General features: G+C 45.0%; 2 long non-coding RNA genes across 2 annotated transcripts; both read left to right on the top strand.

Moving 5' to 3' along the window:
* Positions 1-14: 14 nt before the first annotated feature.
* LOC133398822 (uncharacterized) lies at positions 15-7256 on the top strand. The gene is made up of 2 exons (XR_009768078.1): positions 15-5105; positions 7166-7256. It is a non-coding gene; the product is annotated as an uncharacterized LOC133398822 (long non-coding RNA).
* Positions 7257-8060: 804 nt separating this feature from the next.
* On the top strand, positions 8061-17850 carry LOC133398821 (uncharacterized). Its single transcript, XR_009768077.1, has 2 exons — positions 8061-9343; positions 11404-17850. It is a non-coding gene; the product is annotated as an uncharacterized LOC133398821 (long non-coding RNA).
* The last annotated feature ends 259 nt before the right edge of the window (positions 17851-18109 follow it).

Raw genomic sequence — 18109 nt, 5'->3', positions numbered from 1 at the left:
AAAAGCATCTTGGGGAAACGACAAACGGAAGGACAAGAAGTCCAACAGACACAGTGAGTAAGCAGTGCCTGAAGAAGGCTAAACCAAGCCGAAACGTCGCGCGCGAAAAGCTTACTCGGGGGAATGATGCTGGACTGATGTGGGGGGTGCCATTAAATGTATATGTGTATGTATTTATTTTGGGGCGGACATGCCATTTTTTATTTGATGGACAGGGGGCGCCAAATTTGGTTAGGGGAATGGTGAAAAGACAAAGAAAGATGTGGAACTAAAATAAATTGAACCTAAATTAAGGAGGAATTGAACCTAAATTAAGGATAAGAAAGAACAAAATGATACCAAAGTCAAAATGAGGACAGACAAACTTAAAACCTAAATTTGGAGGATGGACGGAACAAATTGTAATTAATGGAAGGAGGTTGGCACGCCAAATTCGGCTAATTAGAAGACAAATAAAATGAAAAGTCTAAATTTAGAAAACTAAGAAAAACAAAACAAAGACAAAAAGTCACAAACATAAAGTCAAATAAGGACAAAGGGTGATCAAAAGCAATTTTATTCACAAAAAAACAAATGGAAGTCAAATAAGACAAAAATTAAAGTCAAATAAGGACACAGGATGATCAAAAGCAACAAAAAACAAACTGAAGTCAAACAAGACAAAAAATAAAGTCGAATAAGGACACAGAGTGATCAAAAGCAATTTTATTAACAAAAAAACAAATGGAAGTCAAACAAGACAAAAAATAAAGTCAAATAAGGACACAGGGTGATAACAAAAGACAAATTGAAGTCAAATAAGACAAAAAGGTCAAAACAAACATAAAACCAAATACGGAACAATTGAAGTCAAATAAGACAACAAAAAGGTCAAAACAAACATAAAACCAAATTGAAGTAACTCAAATCAGAGTACATTAAAGGGGAATTCTTCCGCGTGTCTCAGTGGTGGGGCCGGGCGGTTGCGTAGTGTGGAGCTTGGGGGATGGACAGTGCATTTCCTTCCTCTCGGGGGCGCTCGCGTCCCCAGAGGGGGAGGCTCGGATTCCCTTCCCTAACCTCGCCAGTGCCTCCCCCTTGCTCTCTTCTGCCCGAACCCCTCCCTTGGATCCCGCGCCATTGGCCTGGATTCGGTGGGGTCCCTCGCCTGCGTGCTCGTCCCCCGGCCCTGGCCCTGGTCGCCTTGTCCCGCCTTCCGGACCTTACCTATTGGAGTCGCGCCGCCAGAGAGCCTAAGCCGCGTGAGTGGAGTCGCGCCGCCGGAGAGCCGTAAGCCGCGTGAGTGGAGTCGCGCCGCCAGGGAGCCGTAAGACGCGTGAATGGAGTCGCGCCGCCAGAGAGCCGTAAGCCGCGTGAGCTGGAGTCGTAGCTGGGATCCGAGGGATCCATCCGCAACAGAGGAGGTGATGCCGGACGAGCACGTGAACCAACAAATTGGACCTTAGTCAGGTTGGTGGAATGAGTGTGGCTGGAGTTGGCGCCAGTGGGGGGGGTCGCGTTGTGGGGGGATTCCTGCCGGCTCCTCCTTGGAGGACCGGATGCCTCACCCACTCCGGATCCTAACCATAACCTCAGAGGGGTCCAGCCCTAACCTTAAATTTGGATCTGCGCAACCCCAGTTACGCCATTAAATTCGGGGAATAACCCGAACCCTAGGGCCTCTCCCAATGGGGCGAAAAATTCAAAAACTCAAAAAAGAAAGGAGAAATCACTCAAAGACTAAAAGAGTAAAGAACAGAAGCAAAATAACTCAAAAAAGAAAAGAGAAATCACTCAAACACTAAAAGAGTAAAGAACAGAAGCAAAATAACTCAAAAAAGAAAAGAGAAATCACTCAAACACTAAAAGAGTAAAGAACAGAAGCGGAACCAAAAACAAGCGGAACCAAAAAACAAGCCCAACAAGAGGGGACGGAAAAGAGTGGAACGCAGACAGGAAATGACTAAGCGGAAAACACAAACAAGGAAGTGGAGTGGAGATGACCAAGCGGGAAACACAAACACAGAAGAGGAACCAAAAGACCAACAGAGGAACCAAAACAAACCACAATTGAAGAAAAGCAACGGAAAGAGGAACAGCTACGAGACAGAATAAACAAGAGAAGATTTTGTTTGAAAGAAAAGCATCTTGGGGAAACGACAAACGGAAGGACAAGAAGTCCAACAGACACAGTGAGTAAGCAGTGCCTGAAGAAGGCTAAACCAAGCCGAAACGTCGCGCGCGAAAAGCTTACTCGGGGGAATGATGCTGGACTGATGTGGGGGGTGCCATTAAATGTATATGTGTATGTATTTATTTTGGGGCGGACATGCCATTTTTTATTTGATGGACAGGGGGCGCCAAATTTGGTTAGGGGAATGGTGAAAAGACAAAGAAAGATGTGGAACTAAAATAAATTGAACCTAAATTAAGGAGGAATTGAACCTAAATTAAGGATAAGAAAGAACAAAATGATACCAAAGTCAAAATGAGGACAGACAAACTTAAAACCTAAATTTGGAGGATGGACGGAACAAATTGTAATTAATGGAAGGAGGTTGGCACGCCAAATTCGGCTAATTAGAAGACAAATAAAATGAAAAGTCTAAATTTAGAAAACTAAGAAAAACAAAACAAAGACAAAAAGTCACAAACATAAAGTCAAATAAGGACAAAGGGTGATCAAAAGCAATTTTATTCACAAAAAAACAAATGGAAGTCAAATAAGACAAAAATTAAAGTCAAATAAGGACACAGGATGATCAAAAGCAACAAAAAACAAACTGAAGTCAAACAAGACAAAAAATAAAGTCGAATAAGGACACAGAGTGATCAAAAGCAATTTTATTAACAAAAAAACAAATGGAAGTCAAACAAGACAAAAAATAAAGTCAAATAAGGACACAGGGTGATAACAAAAGACAAATTGAAGTCAAATAAGACAAAAAGGTCAAAACAAACATAAAACCAAATACGGAACAATTGAAGTCAAATAAGACAACAAAAAGGTCAAAACAAACATAAAACCAAATTGAAGTAACTCAAATCAGAGTACATTAAAGGGGAATTCTTCCGCGTGTCTCAGTGGTGGGGCCGGGCGGTTGCGTAGTGTGGAGCTTGGGGGATGGACAGTGCATTTCCTTCCTCTCGGGGGCGCTCGCGTCCCCAGAGGGGGAGGCTCGGATTCCCTTCCCTAACCTCGCCAGTGCCTCCCCCTTGCTCTCTTCTGCCCGAACCCCTCCCTTGGATCCCGCGCCATTGGCCTGGATTCGGTGGGGTCCCTCGCCTGCGTGCTCGTCCCCCGGCCCTGGCCCTGGTCGCCTTGTCCCGCCTTCCGGACCTTACCTATTGGAGTCGCGCCGCCAGAGAGCCTAAGCCGCGTGAGTGGAGTCGCGCCGCCGGAGAGCCGTAAGCCGCGTGAGTGGAGTCGCGCCGCCAGGGAGCCGTAAGACGCGTGAATGGAGTCGCGCCGCCAGAGAGCCGTAAGCCGCGTGAGCTGGAGTCGTAGCTGGGATCCGAGGGATCCATCCGCAACAGAGGAGGTGATGCCGGACGAGCACGTGAACCAACAAATTGGACCTTAGTCAGGTTGGTGGAATGAGTGTGGCTGGAGTTGGCGCCAGTGGGGGGGGTCGCGTTGTGGGGGGATTCCTGCCGGCTCCTCCTTGGAGGACCGGATGCCTCACCCACTCCGGATCCTAACCATAACCTCAGAGGGGTCCAGCCCTAACCTTAAATTTGGATCTGCGCAACCCCAGTTACGCCATTAAATTCGGGGAATAACCCGAACCCTAGGGCCTCTCCCAATGGGGCGAAAAATTCAAAAACTCAAAAAAGAAAGGAGAAATCACTCAAAGACTAAAAGAGTAAAGAACAGAAGCAAAATAACTCAAAAAAGAAAAGAGAAATCACTCAAACACTAAAAGAGTAAAGAACAGAAGCAAAATAACTCAAAAAAGAAAAGAGAAATCACTCAAACACTAAAAGAGTAAAGAACAGAAGCGGAACCAAAAACAAGCGGAACCAAAAAACAAGCCCAACAAGAGGGGACGGAAAAGAGTGGAACGCAGACAGGAAATGACTAAGCGGAAAACACAAACAAGGAAGTGGAGTGGAGATGACCAAGCGGGAAACACAAACACAGAAGAGGAACCAAAAGACCAACAGAGGAACCAAAACAAACCACAATTGAAGAAAAGCAACGGAAAGAGGAACAGCTACGAGACAGAATAAACAAGAGAAGATTTTGTTTGAAAGAAAAGCATCTTGGGGAAACGACAAACGGAAGGACAAGAAGTCCAACAGACACAGTGAGTAAGCAGTGCCTGAAGAAGGCTAAACCAAGCCGAAACGTCGCGCGCGAAAAGCTTACTCGGGGGAATGATGCTGGACTGATGTGGGGGGTGCCATTAAATGTATATGTGTATGTATTTATTTTGGGGCGGACATGCCATTTTTTATTTGATGGACAGGGGGCGCCAAATTTGGTTAGGGGAATGGTGAAAAGACAAAGAAAGATGTGGAACTAAAATAAATTGAACCTAAATTAAGGAGGAATTGAACCTAAATTAAGGATAAGAAAGAACAAAATGATACCAAAGTCAAAATGAGGACAGACAAACTTAAAACCTAAATTTGGAGGATGGACGGAACAAATTGTAATTAATGGAAGGAGGTTGGCACGCCAAATTCGGCTAATTAGAAGACAAATAAAATGAAAAGTCTAAATTTAGAAAACTAAGAAAAACAAAACAAAGACAAAAAGTCACAAACATAAAGTCAAATAAGGACAAAGGGTGATCAAAAGCAATTTTATTCACAAAAAAACAAATGGAAGTCAAATAAGACAAAAATTAAAGTCAAATAAGGACACAGGATGATCAAAAGCAACAAAAAACAAACTGAAGTCAAACAAGACAAAAAATAAAGTCGAATAAGGACACAGAGTGATCAAAAGCAATTTTATTAACAAAAAAACAAATGGAAGTCAAACAAGACAAAAAATAAAGTCAAATAAGGACACAGGGTGATAACAAAAGACAAATTGAAGTCAAATAAGACAAAAAGGTCAAAACAAACATAAAACCAAATACGGAACAATTGAAGTCAAATAAGACAACAAAAAGGTCAAAACAAACATAAAACCAAATTGAAGTAACTCAAATCAGAGTACATTAAAGGGGAATTCTTCCGCGTGTCTCAGTGGTGGGGCCGGGCGGTTGCGTAGTGTGGAGCTTGGGGGATGGACAGTGCATTTCCTTCCTCTCGGGGGCGCTCGCGTCCCCAGAGGGGGAGGCTCGGATTCCCTTCCCTAACCTCGCCAGTGCCTCCCCCTTGCTCTCTTCTGCCCGAACCCCTCCCTTGGATCCCGCGCCATTGGCCTGGATTCGGTGGGGTCCCTCGCCTGCGTGCTCGTCCCCCGGCCCTGGCCCTGGTCGCCTTGTCCCGCCTTCCGGACCTTACCTATTGGAGTCGCGCCGCCAGAGAGCCTAAGCCGCGTGAGTGGAGTCGCGCCGCCGGAGAGCCGTAAGCCGCGTGAGTGGAGTCGCGCCGCCAGGGAGCCGTAAGACGCGTGAATGGAGTCGCGCCGCCAGAGAGCCGTAAGCCGCGTGAGCTGGAGTCGTAGCTGGGATCCGAGGGATCCATCCGCAACAGAGGAGGTGATGCCGGACGAGCACGTGAACCAACAAATTGGACCTTAGTCAGGTTGGTGGAATGAGTGTGGCTGGAGTTGGCGCCAGTGGGGGGGGTCGCGTTGTGGGGGGATTCCTGCCGGCTCCTCCTTGGAGGACCGGATGCCTCACCCACTCCGGATCCTAACCATAACCTCAGAGGGGTCCAGCCCTAACCTTAAATTTGGATCTGCGCAACCCCAGTTACGCCATTAAATTCGGGGAATAACCCGAACCCTAGGGCCTCTCCCAATGGGGCGAAAAATTCAAAAAACTCAAAAAAGAAAGGAGAAATCACTCAAAGACTAAAAGAGTAAAGAACAGAAGCAAAATAACTCAAAAAAGAAAAGAGAAATCACTCAAACACTAAAAGAGTAAAGAACAGAAGCAAAATAACTCAAAAAAGAAAAGAGAAATCACTCAAACACTAAAAGAGTAAAGAACAGAAGCGGAACCAAAAACAAGCGGAACCAAAAAACAAGCCCAACAAGAGGGGACGGAAAAGAGTGGAACGCAGACAGGAAATGACTAAGCGGAAAACACAAACAAGGAAGTGGAGTGGAGATGACCAAGCGGGAAACACAAACACAGAAGAGGAACCAAAAGACCAACAGAGGAACCAAAACAAACCACAATTGAAGAAAAGCAACGGAAAGAGGAACAGCTACGAGACAGAATAAACAAGAGAAGATTTTGTTTGAAAGAAAAGCATCTTGGGGAAACGACAAACGGAAGGACAAGAAGTCCAACAGACACAGTGAGTAAGCAGTGCCTGAAGAAGGCTAAACCAAGCCGAAACGTCGCGCGCGAAAAGCTTACTCGGGGGAATGATGCTGGACTGATGTGGGGGGTGCCATTAAATGTATATGTGTATGTATTTATTTTGGGGCGGACATGCCATTTTTTATTTGATGGACAGGGGGCGCCAAATTTGGTTAGGGGAATGGTGAAAAGACAAAGAAAGATGTGGAACTAAAATAAATTGAACCTAAATTAAGGAGGAATTGAACCTAAATTAAGGATAAGAAAGAACAAAATGATACCAAAGTCAAAATGAGGACAGACAAACTTAAAACCTAAATTTGGAGGATGGACGGAACAAATTGTAATTAATGGAAGGAGGTTGGCACGCCAAATTCGGCTAATTAGAAGACAAATAAAATGAAAAGTCTAAATTTAGAAAACTAAGAAAAACAAAACAAAGACAAAAAGTCACAAACATAAAGTCAAATAAGGACAAAGGGTGATCAAAAGCAATTTTATTCACAAAAAAACAAATGGAAGTCAAATAAGACAAAAATTAAAGTCAAATAAGGACACAGGATGATCAAAAGCAACAAAAAACAAACTGAAGTCAAACAAGACAAAAAATAAAGTCGAATAAGGACACAGAGTGATCAAAAGCAATTTTATTAACAAAAAAACAAATGGAAGTCAAACAAGACAAAAAATAAAGTCAAATAAGGACACAGGGTGATAACAAAAGACAAATTGAAGTCAAATAAGACAAAAAGGTCAAAACAAACATAAAACCAAATACGGAACAATTGAAGTCAAATAAGACAACAAAAAGGTCAAAACAAACATAAAACCAAATTGAAGTAACTCAAATCAGAGTACATTAAAGGGGAATTCTTCCGCGTGTCTCAGTGGTGGGGCCGGGCGGTTGCGTAGTGTGGAGCTTGGGGGATGGACAGTGCATTTCCTTCCTCTCGGGGGCGCTCGCGTCCCCAGAGGGGGAGGCTCGGATTCCCTTCCCTAACCTCGCCAGTGCCTCCCCCTTGCTCTCTTCTGCCCGAACCCCTCCCTTGGATCCCGCGCCATTGGCCTGGATTCGGTGGGGTCCCTCGCCTGCGTGCTCGTCCCCCGGCCCTGGCCCTGGTCGCCTTGTCCCGCCTTCCGGACCTTACCTATTGGAGTCGCGCCGCCAGAGAGCCTAAGCCGCGTGAGTGGAGTCGCGCCGCCGGAGAGCCGTAAGCCGCGTGAGTGGAGTCGCGCCGCCAGGGAGCCGTAAGACGCGTGAATGGAGTCGCGCCGCCAGAGAGCCGTAAGCCGCGTGAGCTGGAGTCGTAGCTGGGATCCGAGGGATCCATCCGCAACAGAGGAGGTGATGCCGGACGAGCACGTGAACCAACAAATTGGACCTTAGTCAGGTTGGTGGAATGAGTGTGGCTGGAGTTGGCGCCAGTGGGGGGGGTCGCGTTGTGGGGGGATTCCTGCCGGCTCCTCCTTGGAGGACCGGATGCCTCACCCACTCCGGATCCTAACCATAACCTCAGAGGGGTCCAGCCCTAACCTTAAATTTGGATCTGCGCAACCCCAGTTACGCCATTAAATTCGGGGAATAACCCGAACCCTAGGGCCTCTCCCAATGGGGCGAAAAATTCAAAAAACTCAAAAAAGAAAGGAGAAATCACTCAAAGACTAAAAGAGTAAAGAACAGAAGCAAAATAACTCAAAAAAGAAAAGAGAAATCACTCAAACACTAAAAGAGTAAAGAACAGAAGCAAAATAACTCAAAAAAGAAAAGAGAAATCACTCAAACACTAAAAGAGTAAAGAACAGAAGCGGAACCAAAAACAAGCGGAACCAAAAAACAAGCCCAACAAGAGGGGACGGAAAAGAGTGGAACGCAGACAGGAAATGACTAAGCGGAAAACACAAACAAGGAAGTGGAGTGGAGATGACCAAGCGGGAAACACAAACACAGAAGAGGAACCAAAAGACCAACAGAGGAACCAAAACAAACCACAATTGAAGAAAAGCAACGGAAAGAGGAACAGCTACGAGACAGAATAAACAAGAGAAGATTTTGTTTGAAAGAAAAGCATCTTGGGGAAACGACAAACGGAAGGACAAGAAGTCCAACAGACACAGTGAGTAAGCAGTGCCTGAAGAAGGCTAAACCAAGCCGAAACGTCGCGCGCGAAAAGCTTACTCGGGGGAATGATGCTGGACTGATGTGGGGGGTGCCATTAAATGTATATGTGTATGTATTTATTTTGGGGCGGACATGCCATTTTTTATTTGATGGACAGGGGGCGCCAAATTTGGTTAGGGGAATGGTGAAAAGACAAAGAAAGATGTGGAACTAAAATAAATTGAACCTAAATTAAGGAGGAATTGAACCTAAATTAAGGATAAGAAAGAACAAAATGATACCAAAGTCAAAATGAGGACAGACAAACTTAAAACCTAAATTTGGAGGATGGACGGAACAAATTGTAATTAATGGAAGGAGGTTGGCACGCCAAATTCGGCTAATTAGAAGACAAATAAAATGAAAAGTCTAAATTTAGAAAACTAAGAAAAACAAAACAAAGACAAAAAGTCACAAACATAAAGTCAAATAAGGACAAAGGGTGATCAAAAGCAATTTTATTCACAAAAAAACAAATGGAAGTCAAATAAGACAAAAATTAAAGTCAAATAAGGACACAGGATGATCAAAAGCAACAAAAAACAAACTGAAGTCAAACAAGACAAAAAATAAAGTCGAATAAGGACACAGAGTGATCAAAAGCAATTTTATTAACAAAAAAACAAATGGAAGTCAAACAAGACAAAAAATAAAGTCAAATAAGGACACAGGGTGATAACAAAAGACAAATTGAAGTCAAATAAGACAAAAAGGTCAAAACAAACATAAAACCAAATACGGAACAATTGAAGTCAAATAAGACAACAAAAAGGTCAAAACAAACATAAAACCAAATTGAAGTAACTCAAATCAGAGTACATTAAAGGGGAATTCTTCCGCGTGTCTCAGTGGTGGGGCCGGGCGGTTGCGTAGTGTGGAGCTTGGGGGATGGACAGTGCATTTCCTTCCTCTCGGGGGCGCTCGCGTCCCCAGAGGGGGAGGCTCGGATTCCCTTCCCTAACCTCGCCAGTGCCTCCCCCTTGCTCTCTTCTGCCCGAACCCCTCCCTTGGATCCCGCGCCATTGGCCTGGATTCGGTGGGGTCCCTCGCCTGCGTGCTCGTCCCCCGGCCCTGGCCCTGGTCGCCTTGTCCCGCCTTCCGGACCTTACCTATTGGAGTCGCGCCGCCAGAGAGCCTAAGCCGCGTGAGTGGAGTCGCGCCGCCGGAGAGCCGTAAGCCGCGTGAGTGGAGTCGCGCCGCCAGGGAGCCGTAAGACGCGTGAATGGAGTCGCGCCGCCAGAGAGCCGTAAGCCGCGTGAGCTGGAGTCGTAGCTGGGATCCGAGGGATCCATCCGCAACAGAGGAGGTGATGCCGGACGAGCACGTGAACCAACAAATTGGACCTTAGTCAGGTTGGTGGAATGAGTGTGGCTGGAGTTGGCGCCAGTGGGGGGGGTCGCGTTGTGGGGGGATTCCTGCCGGCTCCTCCTTGGAGGACCGGATGCCTCACCCACTCCGGATCCTAACCATAACCTCAGAGGGGTCCAGCCCTAACCTTAAATTTGGATCTGCGCAACCCCAGTTACGCCATTAAATTCGGGGAATAACCCGAACCCTAGGGCCTCTCCCAATGGGGCGAAAAATTCAAATAACTCAAAAAAGAAAGGAGAAATCACTCAAAGACTAAAAGAGTAAAGAACAGAAGCAAAATAACTCAAAAAAGAAAAGAGAAATCACTCAAACACTAAAAGAGTAAAGAACAGAAGCAAAATAACTCAAAAAAGAAAAGAGAAATCACTCAAACACTAAAAGAGTAAAGAACAGAAGCGGAACCAAAAACAAGCGGAACCAAAAAACAAGCCCAACAAGAGGGGACGGAAAAGAGTGGAACGCAGACAGGAAATGACTAAGCGGAAAACACAAACAAGGAAGTGGAGTGGAGATGACCAAGCGGGAAACACAAACACAGAAGAGGAACCAAAAGACCAACAGAGGAACCAAAACAAACCACAATTGAAGAAAAGCAACGGAAAGAGGAACAGCTACGAGACAGAATAAACAAGAGAAGATTTTGTTTGAAAGAAAAGCATCTTGGGGAAACGACAAACGGAAGGACAAGAAGTCCAACAGACACAGTGAGTAAGCAGTGCCTGAAGAAGGCTAAACCAAGCCGAAACGTCGCGCGCGAAAAGCTTACTCGGGGGAATGATGCTGGACTGATGTGGGGGGTGCCATTAAATGTATATGTGTATGTATTTATTTTGGGGCGGACATGCCATTTTTTATTTGATGGACAGGGGGCGCCAAATTTGGTTAGGGGAATGGTGAAAAGACAAAGAAAGATGTGGAACTAAAATAAATTGAACCTAAATTAAGGAGGAATTGAACCTAAATTAAGGATAAGAAAGAACAAAATGATACCAAAGTCAAAATGAGGACAGACAAACTTAAAACCTAAATTTGGAGGATGGACGGAACAAATTGTAATTAATGGAAGGAGGTTGGCACGCCAAATTCGGCTAATTAGAAGACAAATAAAATGAAAAGTCTAAATTTAGAAAACTAAGAAAAACAAAACAAAGACAAAAAGTCACAAACATAAAGTCAAATAAGGACAAAGGGTGATCAAAAGCAATTTTATTCACAAAAAAACAAATGGAAGTCAAATAAGACAAAAATTAAAGTCAAATAAGGACACAGGATGATCAAAAGCAACAAAAAACAAACTGAAGTCAAACAAGACAAAAAATAAAGTCGAATAAGGACACAGAGTGATCAAAAGCAATTTTATTAACAAAAAAACAAATGGAAGTCAAACAAGACAAAAAATAAAGTCAAATAAGGACACAGGGTGATAACAAAAGACAAATTGAAGTCAAATAAGACAAAAAGGTCAAAACAAACATAAAACCAAATACGGAACAATTGAAGTCAAATAAGACAACAAAAAGGTCAAAACAAACATAAAACCAAATTGAAGTAACTCAAATCAGAGTACATTAAAGGGGAATTCTTCCGCGTGTCTCAGTGGTGGGGCCGGGCGGTTGCGTAGTGTGGAGCTTGGGGGATGGACAGTGCATTTCCTTCCTCTCGGGGGCGCTCGCGTCCCCAGAGGGGGAGGCTCGGATTCCCTTCCCTAACCTCGCCAGTGCCTCCCCCTTGCTCTCTTCTGCCCGAACCCCTCCCTTGGATCCCGCGCCATTGGCCTGGATTCGGTGGGGTCCCTCGCCTGCGTGCTCGTCCCCCGGCCCTGGCCCTGGTCGCCTTGTCCCGCCTTCCGGACCTTACCTATTGGAGTCGCGCCGCCAGAGAGCCTAAGCCGCGTGAGTGGAGTCGCGCCGCCGGAGAGCCGTAAGCCGCGTGAGTGGAGTCGCGCCGCCAGGGAGCCGTAAGACGCGTGAATGGAGTCGCGCCGCCAGAGAGCCGTAAGCCGCGTGAGCTGGAGTCGTAGCTGGGATCCGAGGGATCCATCCGCAACAGAGGAGGTGATGCCGGACGAGCACGTGAACCAACAAATTGGACCTTAGTCAGGTTGGTGGAATGAGTGTGGCTGGAGTTGGCGCCAGTGGGGGGGGTCGCGTTGTGGGGGGATTCCTGCCGGCTCCTCCTTGGAGGACCGGATGCCTCACCCACTCCGGATCCTAACCATAACCTCAGAGGGGTCCAGCCCTAACCTTAAATTTGGATCTGCGCAACCCCAGTTACGCCATTAAATTCGGGGAATAACCCGAACCCTAGGGCCTCTCCCAATGGGGCGAAAAATTCAAAAACTCAAAAAAGAAAGGAGAAATCACTCAAAGACTAAAAGAGTAAAGAACAGAAGCAAAATAACTCAAAAAAGAAAAGAGAAATCACTCAAACACTAAAAGAGTAAAGAACAGAAGCAAAATAACTCAAAAAAGAAAAGAGAAATCACTCAAACACTAAAAGAGTAAAGAACAGAAGCGGAACCAAAAACAAGCGGAACCAAAAAACAAGCCCAACAAGAGGGGACGGAAAAGAGTGGAACGCAGACAGGAAATGACTAAGCGGAAAACACAAACAAGGAAGTGGAGTGGAGATGACCAAGCGGGAAACACAAACACAGAAGAGGAACCAAAAGACCAACAGAGGAACCAAAACAAACCACAATTGAAGAAAAGCAACGGAAAGAGGAACAGCTACGAGACAGAATAAACAAGAGAAGATTTTGTTTGAAAGAAAAGCATCTTGGGGAAACGACAAACGGAAGGACAAGAAGTCCAACAGACACAGTGAGTAAGCAGTGCCTGAAGAAGGCTAAACCAAGCCGAAACGTCGCGCGCGAAAAGCTTACTCGGGGGAATGATGCTGGACTGATGTGGGGGGTGCCATTAAATGTATATGTGTATGTATTTATTTTGGGGCGGACATGCCATTTTTTATTTGATGGACAGGGGGCGCCAAATTTGGTTAGGGGAATGGTGAAAAGACAAAGAAAGATGTGGAACTAAAATAAATTGAACCTAAATTAAGGAGGAATTGAACCTAAATTAAGGATAAGAAAGAACAAAATGATACCAAAGTCAAAATGAGGACAGACAAACTTAAAACCTAAATTTGGAGGATGGACGGAACAAATTGTAATTAATGGAAGGAGGTTGGCACGCCAAATTCGGCTAATTAGAAGACAAATAAAATGAAAAGTCTAAATTTAGAAAACTAAGAAAAACAAAACAAAGACAAAAAGTCACAAACATAAAGTCAAATAAGGACAAAGGGTGATCAAAAGCAATTTTATTCACAAAAAAACAAATGGAAGTCAAATAAGACAAAAATTAAAGTCAAATAAGGACACAGGATGATCAAAAGCAACAAAAAACAAACTGAAGTCAAACAAGACAAAAAATAAAGTCGAATAAGGACACAGAGTGATCAAAAGCAATTTTATTAACAAAAAAACAAATGGAAGTCAAACAAGACAAAAAATAAAGTCAAATAAGGACACAGGGTGATAACAAAAGACAAATTGAAGTCAAATAAGACAAAAAGGTCAAAACAAACATAAAACCAAATACGGAACAATTGAAGTCAAATAAGACAACAAAAAGGTCAAAACAAACATAAAACCAAATTGAAGTAACTCAAATCAGAGTACATTAAAGGGGAATTCTTCCGCGTGTCTCAGTGGTGGGGCCGGGCGGTTGCGTAGTGTGGAGCTTGGGGGATGGACAGTGCATTTCCTTCCTCTCGGGGGCGCTCGCGTCCCCAGAGGGGGAGGCTCGGATTCCCTTCCCTAACCTCGCCAGTGCCTCCCCCTTGCTCTCTTCTGCCCGAACCCCTCCCTTGGATCCCGCGCCATTGGCCTGGATTCGGTGGGGTCCCTCGCCTGCGTGCTCGTCCCCCGGCCCTGGCCCTGGTCGCCTTGTCCCGCCTTCCGGACCTTACCTATTGGAGTCGCGCCGCCAGAGAGCCTAAGCCGCGTGAGTGGAGTCGCGCCGCCGGAGAGCCGTAAGCCGCGTGAGTGGAGTCGCGCCGCCAGGGAGCCGTAAGACGCGTGAATGGAGTCGCGCCGCCAGAGAGCCGTAAGCCGCGTGAGCTGGAGTCGTAGCTGGGATCCGAGGGATCCATCCGCAACAGAGGAGGTGATGCCGGACGAGCACGTGAACCAACAAATTGGACCTTAGTCAGGTTGGTGGAATGAGTGTGGCTGGAGTTGGCGCCAGTGGGGGGGGTCGCGTTGTGGGGGGATTCCTGCCGGCTCCTCCTTGGAGGACCGGATGCCTCACCCACTCCGGATCCTAACCATAACCTCAGAGGGGTCCAGCCCTAACCTTAAATTTGGATCTGCGCAACCCCAGTTACGCCATTAAATTCGGGGAATAACCCGAACCCTAGGGCCTCTCCCAATGGGGCGAAAAATTCAAAAACTCAAAAAAGAAAGGAGAAATCACTCAAAGACTAAAAGAGTAAAGAACAGAAGCAAAATAACTCAAAAAAGAAAAGAGAAATCACTCAAACACTAAAAGAGTAAAGAACAGAAGCAAAATAACTCAAAAAAGAAAAGAGAAATCACTCAAACACTAAAAGAGTAAAGAATAGAAGCGGAACCAAAAACAAGCGGAACCAAAAAACAAGCCCAACAAGAGGGGACGGAAAAGAGTGGAACGCAGACAGGAAATGACTAAGCGGAAAACACAAACAAGGAAGTGGAGTGGAGATGACCAAGCGGGAAACACAAACACAGAAGAGGAACCAAAAGACCAACAGAGGAACCAAAACAAACCACAATTGAAGAAAAGCAACGGAAAGAGGAACAGCTACGAGACAGAATAAACAAGAGAAGATTTTGTTTGAAAGAAAAGCATCTTGGGGAAACGACAAACGGAAGGACAAGAAGTCCAACAGACACAGTGAGTAAGCAGTGCCTGAAGAAGGCTAAACCAAGCCGAAACGTCGCGCGCGAAAAGCTTACTCGGGGGAATGATGCTGGACTGATGTGGGGGGTGCCATTAAATGTATATGTGTATGTATTTATTTTGGGGCGGACATGCCATTTTTTATTTGATGGACAGGGGGCGCCAAATTTGGTTAGGGGAATGGTGAAAAGACAAAGAAAGATGTGGAACTAAAATAAATTGAACCTAAATTAAGGAGGAATTGAACCTAAATTAAGGATAAGAAAGAACAAAATGATACCAAAGTCAAAATGAGGACAGACAAACTTAAAACCTAAATTTGGAGGATGGACGGAACAAATTGTAATTAATGGAAGGAGGTTGGCACGCCAAATTCGGCTAATTAGAAGACAAATAAAATGAAAAGTCTAAATTTAGAAAACTAAGAAAAACAAAACAAAGACAAAAAGTCACAAACATAAAGTCAAATAAGGACAAAGGGTGATCAAAAGCAATTTTATTCACAAAAAAACAAATGGAAGTCAAATAAGACAAAAATTAAAGTCAAATAAGGACACAGGATGATCAAAAGCAACAAAAAACAAACTGAAGTCAAACAAGACAAAAAATAAAGTCGAATAAGGACACAGAGTGATCAAAAGCAATTTTATTAACAAAAAAACAAATGGAAGTCAAACAAGACAAAAAATAAAGTCAAATAAGGACACAGGGTGATAACAAAAGACAAATTGAAGTCAAATAAGACAAAAAGGTCAAAACAAACATAAAACCAAATACGGAACAATTGAAGTCAAATAAGACAACAAAAAGGTCAAAACAAACATAAAACCAAATTGAAGTAACTCAAATCAGAGTACATTAAAGGGGAATTCTTCCGCGTGTCTCAGTGGTGGGGCCGGGCGGTTGCGTAGTGTGGAGCTTGGGGGATGGACAGTGCATTTCCTTCCTCTCGGGGGCGCTCGCGTCCCCAGAGGGGGAGGCTCGGATTCCCTTCCCTAACCTCGCCAGTGCCTCCCCCTTGCTCTCTTCTGCCCGAACCCCTCCCTTGGATCCCGCGCCATTGGCCTGGATTCGGTGGGGTCCCTCGCCTGCGTGCTCGTCCCCCGGCCCTGGCCCTGGTCGCCTTGTCCCGCCTTCCGGACCTTACCTATTGGAGTCGCGCCGCCAGAGAGCCTAAGCCGCGTGAGTGGAGTCGCGCCGCCGGAGAGCCGTAAGCCGCGTGAGTGGAGTCGCGCCGCCAGGGAGCCGTAAGACGCGTGAATGGAGTCGCGCCGCCAGAGAGCCGTAAGCCGCGTGAGCTGGAGTCGTAGCTGGGATCCGAGGGATCCATCCGCAACAGAGGAGGTGATGCCGGACGAGCACGTGAACCAACAAATTGGACCTTAGTCAGGTTGGTGGAATGAGTGTGGCTGGAGTTGGCGCCAGTGGGGGGGGTCGCGTTGTGGGGGGATTCCTGCCGGCTCCTCCTTGGAGGACCGGATGCCTCACCCACTCCGGATCCTAACCATAACCTCAGAGGGGTCCAGCCCTAACCTTAAATTTGGATCTGCGCAACCCCAGTTACGCCATTAAATTCGGGGAATAACCCGAACCCTAGGGCCTCTCCCAATGGGGCGAAAAATTCAAAATAACTCAAAAAAGAAAGGAGAAATCACTCAAAGACTAAAAGAGTAAAGAACAGAAGCAAAATAACTCAAAAAAGAAAAGAGAAATCACTCAAACACTAAAAGAGTAAAGAACAGAAGCAAAATAACTCAAAAAAGAAAAGAGAAATCACTCAAACACTAAAAGAGTAAAGAACAGAAGCGGAACCAAAAACAAGCGGAACCAAAAAACAAGCCCAACAAGAGGGGACGGAAAAGAGTGGAACGCAGACAGGAAATGACTAAGCGGAAAACACAAACAAGGAAGTGGAGTGGAGATGACCAAGCGGGAAACACAAACACAGAAGAGGAACCAAAAGACCAACAGAGGAACCAAAACAAACCACAATTGAAGAAAAGCAACGGAAAGAGGAACAGCTACGAGACAGAATAAACAAGAGAAGATTTTGTTTGAAAGAAAAGCATCTTGGGGAAACGACAAACGGAAGGACAAGAAGTCCAACAGACACAGTGAGTAAGCAGTGCCTGAAGAAGGCTAAACCAAGCCGAAACGTCGCGCGCGAAAAGCTTACTCGGGGGAATGATGCTGGACTGATGTGGGGGGTGCCATTAAATGTATATGTGTATGTATTTATTTTGGGGCGGACATGCCATTTTTTATTTGATGGACAGGGGGCGCCAAATTTGGTTAGGGGAATGGTGAAAAGACAAAGAAAGATGTGGAACTAAAATAAATTGAACCTAAATTAAGGAGGAATTGAACCTAAATTAAGGATAAGAAAGAACAAAATGATACCAAAGTCAAAATGAGGACAGACAAACTTAAAACCTAAATTTGGAGGATGGACGGAACAAATTGTAATTAATGGAAGGAGGTTGGCACGCCAAATTCGGCTAATTAGAAGACAAATAAAATGAAAAGTCTAAATTTAGAAAACTAAGAAAAACAAAACAAAGACAAAAAGTCACAAACATAAAGTCAAATAAGGACAAAGGGTGATCAAAAGCAATTTTATTCACAAAAAAACAAATGGAAGTCAAATAAGACAAAAATTAAAGTCAAATAAGGACACAGGATGATCAAAAGCAACAAAAAACAAACTGAAGTCAAACAAGACAAAAAATAAAGTCGAATAAGGACACAGAGTGATCAAAAGCAATTTTATTAACAAAAAAACAAATGGAAGTCAAACAAGACAAAAAATAAAGTCAAATAAGGACACAGGGTGATAACAAAAGACAAATTGAAGTCAAATAAGACAAAAAGGTCAAAACAAACATAAAACCAAATACGGAACAATTGAAGTCAAATAAGACAACAAAAAGGTCAAAACAAACATAAAACCAAATTGAAGTAACTCAAATCAGAGTACATTAAAGGGGAATTCTTCCGCGTGTCTCAGTGGTGGGGCCGGGCGGTTGCGTAGTGTGGAGCTTGGGGGATGGACAGTGCATTTCCTTCCTCTCGGGGGCGCTCGCGTCCCCAGAGGGGGAGGCTCGGATTCCCTTCCCTAACCTCGCCAGTGCCTCCCCCTTGCTCTCTTCTGCCCGAACCCCTCCCTTGGATCCCGCGCCATTGGCCTGGATTCGGTGGGGTCCCTCGCCTGCGTGCTCGTC

The sequence above is a fragment of the Phycodurus eques genome, unplaced genomic scaffold, assembly GCF_024500275.1.
Source record: "Phycodurus eques isolate BA_2022a unplaced genomic scaffold, UOR_Pequ_1.1 contig_349, whole genome shotgun sequence".
Taxonomy (NCBI): domain Eukaryota; kingdom Metazoa; phylum Chordata; class Actinopteri; order Syngnathiformes; family Syngnathidae; genus Phycodurus; species Phycodurus eques.
The sequence above is the reverse complement of the archived record's forward strand: the minus strand, read 5'-3'. Positions and strand labels throughout refer to the sequence as shown.